This window comes from Triticum aestivum, chromosome 3D (genome assembly GCF_018294505.1).
Source record: "Triticum aestivum cultivar Chinese Spring chromosome 3D, IWGSC CS RefSeq v2.1, whole genome shotgun sequence".
NCBI lineage: Eukaryota > Viridiplantae > Streptophyta > Magnoliopsida > Poales > Poaceae > Triticum > Triticum aestivum.
Window position 1 is genome coordinate 581,557,713 of NC_057802.1, and position 18,095 is coordinate 581,575,807.

The following is an 18,095-nucleotide window of genomic DNA, read 5'->3' on the forward strand; positions in this document are numbered from 1 at the left end:
CGCATGTCACCGTCCTGGTCATTTTCAGTCCCGATGCCAAAACCCCCCCTTCTGCCTCATCTGTAGGGAAGATGGTCATCTCACTGTGGATTGTCAGAACCGTACCAAGCCTCCTGCCTTTGTCCACTATGGTCTTGGCCTTCCTGGGTGCTCCTTCTTCGCCTTAGATAGGGAGGTTCCTGCTGTTGCTCCTATTTCAGCGCTCTCCAACGTCAGCATCATCTCTGTCCAGTCCAAACGCATAACATCCGAGGTTCTTCTTGATGAGCTCCGGTTGTGGGATGAGGGAGGGTGGGACTGGCAAATCCGTCAACTTTCAGACTTCGAGTTTGCTGCGACTTTCCCCTCCAAGGAAAGCCTCCGCATGATTTCCTCCTGTACTAGCTTCACGTTGCCTCTGAACCAATTGGTTGTCTCGGTCAAGGTTGCATCTAATGGCTCTAAGGCTATCTCCTCCCTGTCTGGTGTATGGGTTCTAATTGATGATGTCCCTCCTGTGTTGCGTTCCATGGCATTTCTGATGGCTTTCGGGGTGCTAATCGGCAAACCTATTGAGGTTGATCATGAGTCTTTGGCTATCCTCGGGCCGGTCCTTCTGCGGGTGTGGTGTGTGGATCCCCTCTGTATCCATGGCTCCATTGATGTCTTCCCCTCGGCTGGCGGCTTCCGGCTCAGGGTCCAGGTGGAGGGTGACTCGGGTCCGGTGTCGCCCCCGCCTCCTCCCCCGCCCCTGCTTCCGGCAATGATGACAAGAGCAAGGATGGTGACGGATGCCCGGACGATTCTATGCATGGCAATGATCAGCGCTTTACCCAGTCGGAGTGGGACGGGCTCTCTCCAGAAGACCAGGACCTGTTGAAGGAAAATGCTCCGGTCGGCCGGGGGGCTAATGATTCGTTGCCGGACTCAGTTGGAGGGGCTGTGGCTTCTGGTGGGGCGAAGGGAACTCCTTTTTTGGCGGTGTGCTCTAACCTTCCAGCCCGCCCTGCCTCTCCATCCCTCTCAGGAATTGAAGACTTGCCCCCGGCTGGCCCCTTAGCCTCCAAGAAGGAGAAGAAGTCGTCGGTCAAGAAATACTCTGCTAAAAGCAGGGCGTCTGGTGATTCAAGGCAGTCTGCGGCTGGGCTTTGCCGCAGGCTGGATGCTGACTTGGGTACGTGTTGGAAATATGCCCTAGAGGCAATAGTAAATGGTTATTATTATATTTCTTTGTTCATGGTAATTGTCTATTATTCATGCTATAATTGTATTGTCCGGAAATCGTAATACATGTGTGAATACATAGACCACAACCTGTCCCTAGTAAGCCTCTAGTTGACTAGCTCGTTGATCAACAGATAGTCATAGTTTCCTGACTATGGACATTGGATGTCATTGATAACGGGATCACATCATTAGGAGAATGATGTGATGGACAAGACCCAACTTAAGCATAGCACAAAAGATCGTGTAGTTTCGTTTGCTAGAGCTTTTCCAATGTCAAGTATCTTTTCCTTAGACCATGAGATCGTGCAACTCCCGGATACCGTAGGAGTGCTTTGGGTGTGCCAAACGTCACAACGTAACTGGGTGACTATAAAGGTGCATTACGGGTATCTCCGAAAGTGTCTGTTGGGTTGGCACGGATCGAGACTGGGATTTGTCACTCCGTGTGACGGAGAGGTATCTCTGGGCCCACTCGGTAATGCATCATCATAATGAGCTCAATGTGACTAAGGCGTTAGTCACGGGATCATGCATTGCGGTACGAGTAAAGAGACTTGCCGGTAACGAGATTGAACAAGGTATTGGGATACCGACGATCGAATCTCGGGCAAGTAACATACCGATTGACAAAGGGAATTGCATACGGATTGATTGAATCCTCGACACCGTGGTTCATCCGATGATATCATCGTGGAACATGTGGGAGCCAACATGGGTATCCAGATCCCGCTGTTGGTTATTGACCGGAGAGGCGTCTCGGTCATGTCTGCATGTCTCCCGAACCCGTAGGGTCTACACACTTAAGGTCCGGTGACGCTAGGGTTGTAGAGATATATGTATGCGGAAACCCGAAAGTTGTTCGGAGTCCCGGATGAGATCCCGGACGTCACGAGAGGTTCCGGAATGGTCCGGAGGTAAAGATTTATATATGGGAAGTCTTATTTTGGTCGCCGGAAAAGTTTCGCGCTTTATCGGTATTGTACCGGGAGTGCCGAAAGGGGTCCGGGGGTCCACCAAGGGGGTCCACCAGCCCCGGGGGGCCACATGGGCTGTAAGGGGTGCGCCTTGGCCTATATGGGCCAAGGGCACCAGCCCCAAGAGGCCCATGCGCAAGAGATAAGAAAAAAGGGAGAGTCCTAAAGGGGGAAGGCACCTCCGAGGTGCCTTGGGGGGGAAGGACTCCCCCCTGGCCGCACCCTTCCTTGGAGGAAGGGGCAAGGCTGCGCCCCCCCTCTCCCTTGGCCCTATATATAGTGGGGGGAAGGGAGGGCAGCAACATCTAAGCCTTGGGCGCCTCCCTCCTCCCCTGCAACACCTCTCTCTCTCTCGCAGAAGCTTGGCGAAGCCCTGCCGGAGACCCGCTACATCCACCACCACGCCGTCGTGCTGTTGGATCTCCATCAACCTCTCCTCCCCCTTGCTGGATCAAGAAGGAGGAGACGTCGCTGCACCGTACGTGTGTTGAACGCGGAGGTGCCGTCCGTTCGGCACTCGGTCATCGGTGATTTGGATCACGGCGAGTACGACTCCGTCATCCACGTTCATTGGAACGCTTCCGCTCGCGATCTACAAGGGTATGTAGATGCACTCCTTTCCCCTCGTTGCTAGTAGACTCCATAGATGCATCTTGGTGAGCGTAGGAAAATTTTAAATTATGCTACGATTCCCAACAGTGGCATCATGAGCCAGGTCTATGCGTAGTTACTATGCACGAGTAGAACACAAAGTAGTTGTGGGCGTTGAGTTTGCCAATTCTTCTTGCCGCTACTAGTCTTTTCTTGTTTCGGCGGCATTGTAGGATGAAGCGGCCCGGACCGACCTTACACGTACTCTTACGTGAGACAGGTTCCACCGACTGACATGCACTAGATGCATAAGGTGGCTAGCGGGTGTCTGTCTCTCCTACTTTAGTCGGAACAGATTCGATGAAAAGGGTCCTTATGAAGGGTAAATAGAAATTGGCAAATCACGTTGTGGTCATACGTAGGTAAGAAACGTTCTTGCTAGAAACCTACAAACCACGTAAAAACTTGCAACAACAATTAGAGGACGTCTAACTTGTTTTTGCAGCAAGTGCTATGTGATGTGATATGGCCAGAAGATGTGATGAATGATATATGTGATGTATGAGATTGATCATATTCTTGTAATAGGAATCACGACTTGCATGTCGATGAGTATGACAACCGGCAGGAGCCATAGGAGTTGTCTTTATTATTTTGCATGACCTGCGTGTCATTGAATAACGCCATGTAAATTACTTTACTTTGTTGCTAAACGAGTTAGCCATAGAAGTAGAAGTAATCGTTGGCGTGACGACTTCATGAAGACACAATGATGGAGATCATGATGATGGAGATCATGGTGTCATGCCGGTGACAAAGATGATCATGGTGCCCCGAAGATGGAGATCAAAGGAGCATGATGATATTGGCCATATCATGTCACTATTTGATTGCATGTGATGTTTATCATGTTTTTGCATCTTATTTGCTTAGAACGACGGTAGCAAGTAGGATGATCCCTTATAATAATTTCAAGAAAGTGTTCACCCTAACTGTGCACCGTTGCGAAGGTTCGTCGTTTCGAAGCACCACGTGATGATCGGGTGTGATAGATTCTTACGTTCGAATACAACGGGTGTTGACGAGCCTAGCATGTACAGACATGGCCTCGGAACACACGCAATACACTTAGGTTGACTTGACGAGCCTAGCATGTACAGACATGGCCTCGGAACACGGAGGACCGAAAGGTCGAGCATGAGTCGTATAGAAGATACGATCAACATGGAGATGTTCACCGATCTTGACTAGTCCGTCTCACGTGATGATCGGACACGGCCTAGTTAAACTCGGATCATGTTTCACTTAGATGACTAGAGGGATGTCTATCTGAGTGGGAGTTCATAATCAGATGAACTTCATTATCATGAACATAGTCAAAAGGTATTTGCAAATTATGTCATAGCTTGCGCTTTAGTTCTACTGGTTAAGATATGTTCCTAGAGAAAATTTAGTTGAAAGTTGGTAGTAGCAATTATGCGGACTGGGTCCGTAAACTGAGGATTGTCCTCATTGCTGCACAGAAGGCTTATGTCCTTAATGCACCGCTCGGTGTGCTGAACCTCAGCGTCGTCTGTAGATGTTACGAAACATCTGACATACACGTTTTGATGACTACGTGATAGTTCAGTGCGGTTTAGAATTGTGGCACCAAAGACGTTTTGAAACGTCGCAGAACATGTGAGATGTTCCGAAGACTGAAATTGGGATTTCAGACTAGTGCCCACGTCAAGAGGTATGAGACCTCTGACAAGTTTCTTAAGCCTGCAAACTAAGGGAGAAAAGCTCAATCGTTGAGCGTGTGCTCAGATTGTCTGAGTGCCACAATCGCTTGAATCGAGTGGGAGTTAATCTCCCAGATGAGATAGTGATAGTTCTCCATAGTCACTGCCACCAAGCTAGTAGAGCTTCGTGATGAACTATAACATATCAAGGATAGTTATGATGATCCTTGAGCTATTCGCGATGTTTGACACCGCGAGAGTAGAAATCAAGAAGGAGCATCAATTGTTGATGGTTAGTAAAACCACTAGTTTAAGAAGGGCAAGGGCAAAAGGGATACTTCATGAAACAGCAAGTCGTTTGCTGCTCTAGTGAAGAATCCCAAGGTTGAACCCAAACCCGAGACTAAGTGCTTCTGTAATGAGAGGAACGGTCACTGAAGCAGTACTACCCTAGATACTTGGTAGATGAGAAGGCAGGCAAGGTCGACAGAAGTATATTGGATATACGTTATATGAATGTGTACTTTACTAGTACTCCTAGCAGCACCAGGGTATTAGATACTGGTTCGGTTGCTAAGTGTTAGTAACTCGAAATAAAAGCTGCGGAATAAATGGAGACTAGCTAAAGGTGAGATGACGATATGTGTTGGAAGTGTTTCCAAGGTTGATGTGATCAAGCATCGCATGCTCCCTCTACCATCGAGATTTGGTGTTTGCGTTGAACATGATTGGATTATGTTTACCGCAAAACGGTTATTCATTTAAGGAGAATAATGGTTACTCTGTTTATTTGAATAATACCTTCAATGGTCTTGCACCTAAAATGAATCTCGATCGTAGTGATACACATGTTCATGCCAAAAGATATAAGATAGTAATGATAGTACCACATACTTGTGGCACTGCCACTTGAGTCATATTGGTGTAGAACGCATGAAGAAGCTCCATGTAGGTGGATCTTTGGACTCACTCATTTTTGAAAAGATTGAGACATGCGAACCATGTCTATTGGTATATATGCATGAAGAAACTCCATGCAGATGGATCGTTTGGACTCACTTGATTTGAATCACTTGAGACATGCAAATCATACCACATGGGCAAGATGACTGAAAGTCCTCGTTTTCAGTAAGATGGAACAAGAGAGCAACTTATTGGAAGTAATACATTTTGATGTATGCAGTCCAATGAGTGCTGAGGCATGCAGTGGATATCGTTATGTTCTTACTTCACAGATGATTTGAGTAGATGCTGAGTGTATTTACTTGATGAAACACTAGTCTGAATTATTGAAAGGTTCAAGTAATTTCAGAGTGAAGTTGAAGATCGTCGTGACAAGAGGATAAAATGTCTGTGATATGATCATAGAGATGAGTATCTGAGATACGAGTTTGGCACACAATTGAGACATTGTGGAAAGTGTTTCACAATTAATACCGCCTGGAACACCATAGTGTGATGGTGTGTCCGAACATCATAACTGCACCCTATTGGATATGGTGCATACCATGATGTTTCTTATCAAATTACCACTATCGTTTATGGGTTAGGCATTAGAGACAACCGCATTCACTTTAAAAGGGGCACCACGCAATTCCGTTGAGACGACACCGTTTATAGAAACCTAAGTTGTCGTTTCTTAAAAGTTTGGGGCTGCGATGCTTATGTGAAAAAGTTTCAGGCTGATAAGCTCGAACCCAAAGCGGATAAATGCATCTTCATAGAATACCCAAAAACAGTTGGGTATACCTCCTATTTCAGATCTGGAAGCAAAAGTAATTGCTTCTAGAAACGAGTCCTTTCTCGAGGAAAAGTTTCTCTCGAAAGAATTGAGTGGGAGGATGGTGGAGACTTGATAAGGTTATTGAACCGTCGCTTCAACTAGTGTGTAGCAGGGCACAGGAAGTTGTTCCTGTGGCACCTACACCAATTGAAGTGGAAGCTTATGATAGTGATCATGAAACTTCGGATCAAGTCACTACCAAACCTCGTAGGACGACGAGGATGCGCACTACTTCAGAGTAATGCGTGATCCTGTCTTGGAAGTCATGTTGCTAGACAACAATGAACCTACGAGCTATGGAGAAGCGATGGTGGGCCCATATTCCGACGAATGGCTCGAGGCCATGAAATCCGAGATAGAATCCATGTATCAGAACAAAGCATGGACTTTGGTGAACTTGCCCGATGATCGGCAAGCCATTGAGATAAATGGATCTTTAAGAAGAAGACGGACATGGACGGTAATGTTACCGTCTATGAAGCTCGACTTGTGGCAAAGAGTATTTTCACAAGTTCAAGGAGTTGACTACGATGAGTTTTTCTCATCCGTAGCGATGCTTAGGTCCGTCGGAATCATGTTAGCATTAGCTACATTTATGAAATCTGGCAGATGGATGTCAAAACAAGTTTCCTTACCAGTTTTCGTAAGGAAAGGTTGTATGTGATACAATCAGAAAGGTTTTGTCGATCCTAAGGATGCTAAAAGGTATGCTAGCTCCAGCGATCCTTCCATGGATTAGAGCAAGCATCTCGGAGTCAGAATATACGCTTTGATGGGGTGATCAAAGTTTTTGGGTTTATACAAAGTTTGTTAGAAACTTGTATTTACAATAAAGTGAGTGGGAGCGCTACAACATTTCTGATAAGTATATGTGAATGACATATTGTTGATCCGAAATGATGTAAAATTTCTGGAAAGCATAAAGGGTTGTTTGAAAGGAGTTTTTCAAAGGAAGACCTGGATAAAGCTACTTACATATTGGGCATCAAGATCCATAGAGATAGATCAAGACGCCTGATGATACTTTCAAAAGACAGCACACCTTGACATGATTTTGAAAGAGTTCAAAATAGATCAGCAAAGAAGGAGTTCTTGGCTGTGTTACAAGGTGTGAGTATTGAGTGAGACTCAAGACCTGACCACAGCAGAAGATAGAGAAAGGACGAAGGTCGTCCCCTATGCTTTAGACATAGGCTCTATAGTATGCTATGCTGTGTACCGCACATGTAGTGTGCCTTGCCATGAGTTGGTCAAGAGGGTACAATGGTGATCCGGGAAAGGATCTCATGACAGCGGTCGAACTTATCCTTAGTACCTAGTGGATTAAGGAATTTTCTCGATTATGGAGGTGGAAAGGAGTTCGTCGTAAAGGGTTACGTCGATGCGAACTTTGACACTAATCCGGATGACTCTGAGTAGTAAACCGGATTCGTATAGTAGAGCAATTATTTGAAATGGCTCCAAATAGCGCGTGGTAGCATCCACAAGATGACATAGATATTCGTAAAGCACACGGTTCTGAAAGGTTCAGACCCGTTGACTAATAACCTCTCTCACAAGCATAACATGACCAAACCAGAACACATTGAGTGATAATCACATAGTGATGTGAACTAGATTGTTGACTCTAGTAAACTCTTTAGATGTTGGTCACATGGTGATGTGACCAGTGAGTGTTAATCACATGGTGATGTGAACTAGATTATTGACTCTAGTGCAAGTGGGAGACTGTTGGAAATATGCCCTAGAGGCAATAATAAATGGTTATTATTATATTTCTTTGTTCATGGTAATTGTCTATTATTCATGCTATAATTGTATTGTCCGGAAATCGTAATACATGTGTGAATACATAGACCACAACCTGTCCCTAGTAAGCCTCTAGTTGACTAGCTCGTTGATCAACAGATAGTCATGGTTTCCTGACTATGGACATTGGATGTCATTGATAACGGGATCACATCATTAGGAGAATGATGTGATGGACAAGACCCAACTTAAGCATAGCATAAAAGATCGTGTAGTTTCGTTTGCTAGAGCTTTTCCAATGTCAAGTATCTTTTCCTTAGACCATGAGATCGTGCAACTCCCGGATACCGTAGGAGTGCTTTGGGTGTGCCAAACGTCACAACGTAACTGGGTGACTATAAAGGTGCATTACGGGTATCTCCGAAAGTGTCTGTTGGGTTGGCACGGATCGAGACTGGGATTTGTCACTCCGTGTGACGGAGAGGTATCTCTGGGCCCACTCGGTAATGCATCATCATAATGAGCTCAATGTGACTAAGGCGTTAGTCACGGGATCATGCATTGCGGTACGAGTAAAGAGACTTGCCGGTAACGAGATTGAACAAGGTATTGGGATACCGACGATCGAATCTCGGGCAAGTAACATACCGATTGACAAAGGGAATTGCATACGGATTGATTGAATCCTCGACACCGTGGTTCATCCGATGATATCATCGTGGAACATGTGGGAGCCAACATGGGTATCCAGATCCCGCTGTTGGTTATTGACCGGAGAGGCGTCTCGGTCATGTCTGCATGTCTCCCGAACCCGTAGGGTCTACACACTTAAGGTCCGGTGACGCTAGGGTTGTAGAGATATATGTATGCGGAAACCCGAAAGTTGTTCGGAGTCCCGGATGAGATCCCGGACGTCACGAGAGGTTCCGGAATGGTCCGGAGGTAAAGATTTATATATGGGAAGTCTTATTTTGGTCGCCGGAAAAGTTTCGCGCTTTATCGGTATTGTACCGGGAGTGCCGAAAGGGGTCCGGGGGTCCACCAAGGGGGTCCACCAGCCCCGGGGGGCCACATGGGCTGTAAGGGGTGCGCCTTGGCCTATATGGGCCAAGGGCACCAGCCCCAAGAGGCCCATGCGCAAGAGATAAGAAAAAAAGGGAGAGTCCTAAAGGGGGAAGGCACCTCCGAGGTGCCTTGGGGGGGAAGGACTCCCCCCTGGCCGCACCCTTCCTTGGAGGAAGGGGCAAGGCTGCGCCCCCCCCTCTCCCTTGGCCCTATATATAGTGGGGGGAAGGGAGGGCAGCAACATCTAAGCCTTGGGTGCCTCCCTCCTCCCCTGCAACACCTCTCTCTCTCTCGCAGAAGCTTGGCGAAGCCCTGCCGGAGACCCGCTACATCCACCACCACGCCGTCGTGCTGTTGGATCTCCATCAACCTCTCCTCCCCCTTGCTGGATCAAGAAGGAGGAGACGTCGCTGCACCGTACGAGTGTTGAACGCGGAGGTGCCGTCCGTTCGGCACTCGGTCATCGGTGATTTGGATCACGGCGAGTACGACTCCGTCATCCACGTTCATTGGAACGCTTCCGCTCGCGATCTACAAGGGTATGTAGATGCACGCCTTTCCCCTCGTTGCTAGTAGACTCCATAGATGCATCTTGGTGAGCGTAGGAAAATTTTAAATTATGCTACGATTCCCAACAGTACGGCCTCGGGCCCGTCTTCTGCTGCGGCATCTCCCTGCAGTGCTCGTCCTGCGCCGTTGCGCTCGCCGGCATCCACGGCTCGCAAGAGCGGTCGCGTCTCCAACAGCGGCGAGCGGGTGGCTGATCGGGCCGCTCGGCCCCCTGCGGCTCGGGATCTGCCTCCTTCAGGTTCGCGTCCATGCCCCCCCTCCTCTAACCCCGATGTTCATTCTCCTGTTCGTTTAGTGCTTCCATCTCAATCTAATGAACATTTGCTTAGTATTTTAGATGATGTGGGTATTTGCTTTGACGCTAGTTTGGGTTCTCCCTCTTCATTGCTTGGCGTTATTAGGGCTAATGAAATAGCTCAGGCTGACATCGCCAAAGCAAAAGGAGGCTGGGCTGGGATCGATTGCCCCATTGGTTGTGGCCGGTGGGGATGAGGGGGGATCTGACAGGAGTCAGGCTCCCCCGACTGCTTCTAAACGTGGGGCTGGGAAACGTGCTAAAACCTGCAAGGCTCCGAGCAGGTCGAGCCTTAGAATTAAAATCCTCTCTTTTAGATGAAGGCTCTATTCTAGAATATTAGGGGTTTCGGCGCTAGGGGGCGCAGGGACCAGCTAAAAGACTTGGTTCGTTCTGAAAATGTTGATATCATTGGTCTTGTCGAGACTCTCAAACCCTCCTTCTCCCCAAATGAACTCTCGGCCGTTGCTGGGACAGATAGATTCGATTGGAACTTTGTGGCCCCTGTTGGTCATTCGGGTGGTATTCTTCTTGGCACTAAGAAAGATGTTTTTGATTTTGTCGCTTTTGATCATGGCATTTTTTGGGCTAGCACGGTGGTTTCTCACCGAATCCTTAACTCTTTACTAGAAATCATGGTGGTATATGGTCCGGCTGATCATTCTATGTCATATATTTTTCTGGATGAACTTCGCAATAAAATTGAATCCTGTGAGCTGCCACTATTGATTGAGGGAGACTTCAATTTGATGCGCTACCCTTCGGATAAGAGTACCTCTAACTTCTCGTGGCCGCTGGCCGACGCGTTCAATGCTTTCATCAGAGACACGGCGATCTGTGAAATCCCTAGGGTCGGGGCCCGTTACACCTGGACGAATCGTCAAACTTCTCCCATTCGTTCTGTCCTTGATCGGGTTTTCTTGTGTCCTAGTTGGGATTCGTTGTTTCCCCGTTTCATTCTCAGAGCCCTAGCTATAGTGGGCTCGGATCACTCCCCTCTGATTCTTGATGATGGTACTCGTTCGGTTGCCTTCCCGAGGTTACAGTTCGATGCCTCTTGGCTCCATGTGGAGGGTTTCGCTGACTTGATTGCGCAAAAGATTTCATCTTTCCTGTCTTCTAACCGCCGATCTTTTGGTCCGATGGACGACTGGCATCAATGCTCCTATTTTCTTTGTAGATTCCTTCGGGGTTGGTCTAAAAATCACTTTGCTGAGTCAAGGCGTGACAAAGTTAGGTTGGCTGCTCAAATAGAGGTGCTTGATGCTCGTGCGGACAACTTAGGCCTCTCCTCGGCCGAGTGGCAGACCCGTTATGGTCTTGAAGAGGCACTTTTGGGTATTCATCGTCAGGAAGAAGTGTATTGGAAGCAAAGATGCACTATTAATTGGACTTTAAAGGGTGACTCGCCCACGGCCTACTTCTTTGCCATCGCGAATGGTAGACGTCGGAGAGGTCTGATCGATAGCCTCCTTATCGAGGGCCTCAGGGTCTCTGATCAATCTGTGATTATGCGTCACGTGGTTCATTTCTTCTCTACTCTCTTATCTGCTCAACCCGAGCTGGGTTTTAGGTTGGCGCCTACCTTTTGGTCTCCCCTCGAACAGGTTTCGAGCGATGAAAACGAGGGATTGATGATTCCCCCTTCAGAAGAGGAGATTTTCGATGCGATCCGAACTGCCAATTCTAACGCGGCTTCCGGGCCTGACGGTTTCTCCATTCCTTTCTTTAGGCAGTTCTGGCCTCAGTTAAAAAGCCTCATTCAGGCAATTACACAAGGCTTTTGGCTGGGAACTGTTGACATCTCTAGATTGAATTACGCGGTGCTCACTCTCATCCCTAAGGTCAAAGGTGCTGACCTGATCACCCAGTTTAGGCCCATTGCCTTAATTAACAACTTCGCGAAGATCCCGGCTAAGGGCCTGGCTACTAGGCTGTCTCCGATCGCCCATCGCGTCATCAGTCCTTTCCAATCGGCGTTCATAAAGGGTAGATTTATTCTGGATGGTGTTCTTTGCTTGCATGAGATTGTCCATGACCTGCGGACCAATGGCACTAAGGCAGTGGTTCTTAAACTTGATTTCGAGAAGGCTTATGACTCGGTGAGCTGGAATTTTCTTCGCCAAGTTCTTCTTGCTAAAGGCTTCGAGGGAGCGGTGGTTCACCGTCTTATGCAGCTCGTTTCGGGAGGGCACACGGCTGTGGCGGTTAATGGACATATTAGTAATTTCTTTACTAACGGTAGGGGCCTTAGACAAGGAGATCCGGCGTCCCCCCTTCTCTTTAACTTCGTTGCGGATGCTCTTTCTCATATCCTTTCTCGAGCAGTAGTGCTGGTCACATTACACCTGTTAGCTCTCACTTGATCCCCAATGGCATCACTCACCTTCAATACGCGGACGACACCATTATTATTGTTGAACTTAATGAGGCCAGCCTCTCGAACCTGAAATTCCTTCTCCTATGCTTTGAGGCGCTATCGGGTCCTAAAATTAACTTTTCAAAGAGCAAAGTAATTGTGACTGGGGTACCTGACTCTGAAGCTCAGAGAGTGGCGCATCTTCTGAACTGCTCCCTTGGTTCTTATCCTTTCAAATACCTGGGCCTCCCAATCTCCCCTCTCAAGCTATTGGCAAAAGACTTTGCCCCGACAGTGACTAAAGTAGGGAACAGAGTCCTGCCGTGGAGAGGCCGTTATAATTCCCAGGCGGGCAAGGTCGCCCTCTCTAATGCGTGCCTCTCCTCCCTTCCGATGTTTCTAATGGGCTTTTATCTCCTGTCCGGAGGGACTCACGCTGGTTTCGACAAACATAGGGGTGCTTTTTACTGGAACTCCTCGGACAATAAGCGCAAATATAGGATGGTTAAGTGGGATCTAATTTGTAGGCCTAAGAACATGGGGGCCTAGGCATCATTAACACGATGGTCATGAACAAGTGCCTCATGATAAAATGGTGGTGGAAAATTATGTTCCTCGAGGAGTGCCCCACCTGGCTTTCTCTTCTCAAAGCTAAGTACTTCCCCTCCTCGAGCCCCATGTTCGCCTCTTCCTCTAGTGGTTCTCAGTTTTGGCGTCAGCTTGTTAAAGTTCGCCCGATTTTCCGGTCCCTCGTTAAGTTTGTAGTTCGGAATGGTAAATCCACTCGCTTTTGGTTAGATTGGTGGGTTGGGGATACCACTCTCGCGGTGGCCTACCCGACCCTGTTCTCGTATTGCGCTGCTCCCGAGATCTCTATCTCTGAGCTCTCGGCTCACAATTGGGACCTTGACTTCCGGCGAACCCTTTCTCCTGTGGAGTTGGATGATTGGCAACGTCTTACTGCCTGCTTCCCCTTGCTCTCGGAGGAAGATGACTCGGTTGTCTGGCCTCACTCTGCTTCGGGGCGTTTCTCAGTTAAATCCGCGTACGCCAAACTTATCTCGGGTGCCCGTACAGTGAAATTCAAGGATATTTGGTCGACCCGTATCCCTCCTAAGATAAAATTTTTCTTCTGGCAAGCTTTCCGTCGTAAACTCCCTGCGGCTGATCAAATTAGGAAGAGGAACGGGCGGTGCTCTGATAGATGCGCTCTATGTGGGGCTCTTGAAAACACCGAGCACATATTTTTTCATTGCTCTTTGGCTAAATTCCTTTGGAGTTGTATTAGACTTTGGCTTCATGTTAATTGGAATCCATCTTCTTTCGAGGACTTGCGGCGCTGCGTCAGTACTTTATCAGGCCGGTCTAAGAGGGTATTCTGGGTTGGTTGGGCAGCGATTTGTTGGTCACTGTGGACTACTAGAAACAAGTTCACTATCGAACATATTTTCCCGGCTAACCCTGTGAATTGCTTATTTAAAGCCAATGTCTTTTTGCAGCAGTGGAGATCATTGACTAAGGAAGTGGATTTAGAGGCTTTCGACGACATGTTATCTAAGATGAGATCTACGGCTTCTTCCCTGCTGCGGCGATCTAGGAGGATGGCTTAAACTCCGGTTCTTTTGGACTCTTGGCTGGCCTGCGTGCCATATTTGGCTGGTAGCCATGTACTCGTACTTCTTAAACTTTGCTCTACTTCTATGATGTTTGGTTGGCTGTGTCGTGACTCTGCCTGATGGCTTTATTTATAAAGTCGAGCGTATGCCTTTTCTCTAAAAAAAAAGAAGCCCCCACACCCACCCAGCGGTGCTCGTGCGTACACACACCACAGCGGTGAGTCGGAGTCTTCCATTGTATCATTAATTGTTATGTTTTTGGCAGTTTCATAATGATGTTTGTAGGATAGATCTCAAAGAAATCAAGAACATAGCAATGTTTTTTTTCACTAATCTTGGCGAGTAGTTTCGGATAAACTGTGTGATGATTGCATAAACAGTAATGCTAGACCCACAAAGGGTTACGTAATTGTTTTACGTACAGGCTGACTTGTAAGATTTGGATTGGAAGTGGGGGGCGATTAGGATTAGGATTTGGCAAGTTACGTAACCCTTTGTAGGTGTTTACGTAGGTTTAGCATTTTCATTGCATAAATGTGGTAATTAACTCTTGATTTACTCATTTCACAACTAGGTAAGAGTAACTTAACACTCCAATATTTTGGATATATATCATTCATATGGATTCGCTCATCTATGATAATTTCTCATATACTGCGAATTAGAATAGCGATTTTACCATCAGCATCCATATTTTCTTTTATAGGACTATTTAGAGTCACATGTATCAAAACCTTTTGGTGTCTCAAACATATTATGTACTCCTATAGTAGTTGTACTAAGCATGACAATAAACATGGCTTTGTACTTCTATGGATGTCCTGTGATAGACACACACCTTTGTTTATTTTCTTGATATAGGACATTATATGTACCTTGGAGTACTCGCAATATTGACAGTGACACAGATCCCAAGTGTTTACCTACAACATTTTCACTTATACATGTATATTGACCATTAATATTACGAGCCCCAACTTTTAGTTTAGCCCTGGGCCCCCAAAATATCGGGACCGGCCCTGAGTATACGACATGCAGTCCTCCTACGTGCTTTGAAAAAATAAAATCTGTGAGTCACAAACAGCAGCAACATTGTGGAACTGTTGTCCTCGAGACTGCCAAGAACTCGACGTGGTATAAACCATGACTAGGGCTCCCATGTAAACCTTGGGAAACCTAGAGATCTCACGGTTGGCATAGCAAATTGAACATGTGTATGCTTCTAAAAGAAACATCATATACAAGATAGAGACACTAGTAGAAAACAGGGCTTTGGTCACAGGGCAATATTAACATTAGTCCCGGTTAAGTCACGAACCGGGACTAATGTGAGCATTGGTCCCAGTTCGTGCGGCTAAGGCATTAGTCCCGGTTCACCTAAGCCCTTTAGTCCCGGTTTGAGACACGAACCGGGACTAAAGGGTGCGATGCCCTTTAGTCCCGGTTCGTGTCTTAAACCGGGACTAAAGGTGGACCTCCAGACAGCGGACACGTGGAGGGCCTTTAGTCTCGGTTCGTGTAAGAACCGGGACTAAAGGGGGAGGCTTTAGTAACGACCCTTTAGTCCTGGTTCCAGAACCGGGACTAAAGACCCTTATGAACCGGGACTAAAGGCCCTTTTTCTACTAGTGAGACCAGTGCACGAACACAGACTTAACACAAGACTTAAGACATACAATCCTTTGAAGTGAAGGATTTCATAAGTAACAATGGATGTCTAGCCTCGCGATCAGAATGAGTGAATAACTTTTGCCTCTCCGGTCACAATAAAGGTGATGATCTCCTACCCTCGTCAATGAAGGTAGAAAAAAGTCTAGTACTTTCGTTCATGACTAATGAATGGTTCAAATACCATCGGTCATGAAAAAAGAGTTGAGTTATGACACAACAATGAATCATGGTGATGATGATCGCGGAAAAATGTATCATGATTTTTTTTAATTTTTTTTTAGAAAATGAGGATGACCCCCGGCCTCTGCATCTGGGAGATCCATGCGGCCACTTTATTGATTATTCTCGAGGACTTTACAAAGTATTACAACGATATGCCTGAATCCGCCATCTTGGCAACATATGCCACTACTCCTAATCATATGATGAAGGGATGCTAGCTGGGCCAAATACCCAGACCACTCACCTAAACCTATCATCAAAAGCCAGAAGTCCCAGTCGAGCCACATACCGGGTCTGGGACACAAAACGGTCTGACGCACTCACATGTGTCGTCGCCGTCATCTTCCACAGGTCCATCTTCAGAGCAGATATTGAGGCTTCCACCTTGTCAGGCCACTATGCCATCGACGCCACCATGATGCCAGACAGCCACCTCCTCCTGCGCGAGTCCATCTACACGCATCGCGCGCCGAGTCTCCGCTGCGCAATGCCGCCGAGATCCGCCGTCTTCGATGCGGAGGAGGAAACACCGCTCCACCTCTGGGCGCATCGCCGGCCACCTACCGCGATGTCGTGCAAGTCCAGCTCTGGGAAAGCACGCAGGGAATCATGATCTTCAAGATGACGCCCTCATGAGGGGAAGCGACATCACGCCATCATCTGGTCCTACACTGCAGGTCCTGGGCTTTCACCCGAAGAAAGTGACCCGGGAGCGGAGGAGGTCGAAGAACTCCACAACAGCCCCCAGGAGGAGAGCGACATCCGCAGACACCGCGCCGTCGGCTTTCGCCCGGAGCATCCCTACCTCCGCACCCTCACGCTGCCAGACGAGGATGGGGGAACCCCAGCGCCGCCAGCATGCGAACCCACTAGCCCAAGCACCTCTTGCGTGGCGGCGGCGCCATCACCACGCAAGACCACCAACCTCACCGCCGGCCGAAGCTAACGGGCCAGATCGGCCGAGCCCACCATGGCCAGATCTGAAACCTCGGGACGCCGTCGCGTCGAGGCACCCACGAGCAGCGGACAGCCCATCACCTGCGAGAGGACGAGGACGCCGCGCCGGGCAGCCGCCACGCCGGCCGGAGACGCCGAGGACGAGACTCCCACCACCACGGGCTCACGCCGGCAACCTAGGCCGCCGAGCGCGCAGAGATCCCCGCCGCCACGGTCCTCCGGCACGGGCTTCGCCCGGTGGACTCATCCGGCGGCGGCGGGAGGGGGACGTGCTATAGAGGGGAGCGGCGGCGGCGTACCTAGGGTTCCCTCGAGCCGCCCTGGGGACGACACGGGGGTCGGGCGACGCGGGGGTCGGGCGACGCGGGGGGCAGTTCACGTTTGCTGCATCATGATTTATAGAGTAGACATATCAATTTGTCATGATGTTGAGTAGGCACACCACTCATACAGAAAAAGCATAAATTTCACTCAACATGTTTTTTTTTGTGAGGGAACACTCAACAAGTATTGATGCTCAAAATAAGTTAAAACTTTGTAGGAAGCTCCCAATAGCACTGGGGTCATGTCACCAAAGTTGGGCTCAAATATGTTTTTTGTATCATTCTGACGCGCACCACGGCCATGTGAACAAACATAATAATTCAGGACATCGAGCTGTTCTTCAAATGATATAGTAGAACTTATAATGGAGCCTTTTACATGTCTCTACTACCCTTCATTAGATTTTCAGAGCTAAACTCTTGGTAGATGCAGGCTAATTTTATTATTTCATCTGTGCTGACCTTACAATGTGTAGCACTACCCGCTGGATGTAACGATTATTTAACTGAAATATGTACAGAGCATGCAGCGAAAATGTACTATGGCCCTAAAATGTTTCAGGCCTGAATCCTTCCTTGTTAAGCTAAGGTTATTTTCTAAGTTAGCACTACTATGCTAATATTGAAAGACTTTTTTCAGGGCCCAACTCACAAGAATTTACTCATGATTAATCTGCCAACGTTGTCCACTTTCGCGAAACGGTGCCTTGCTCTGGACACCTGAATCAAACATGCTGACCCTATGCTGGTTTAATAATTTTAAATATAATAGGTATCCTCTTCTTCAACTTCAAAGCAAAAAGATATCCATAAAAGTTTCATTTTATAACTTGGCAGGGGCCGCGCGAACGCGTACCCCTCTAATATAAATTTTGACGTCCACTCTCCCAAAGGAGATGGTAGATCAACACATTCACTATGTGCAATGTGAACCATTAATATAGGTCATGAGCCTTTTTGATCACCCATAAACCCCGTTCAGGTAAGTAT

The 18,095-nt window shown here is 47.7% G+C and overlaps 1 non-coding gene across 1 annotated transcript; it reads right to left on the minus strand.

The window, feature by feature from the left end:
• Positions 1 to 17,938: 17,938 nt before the first annotated feature.
• On the minus strand, positions 17,939 to 18,095 carry LOC123081250 (U1 spliceosomal RNA). Its single transcript, XR_006438720.1, has one exon. It is a non-coding gene; the product is annotated as a U1 spliceosomal RNA (small nuclear RNA).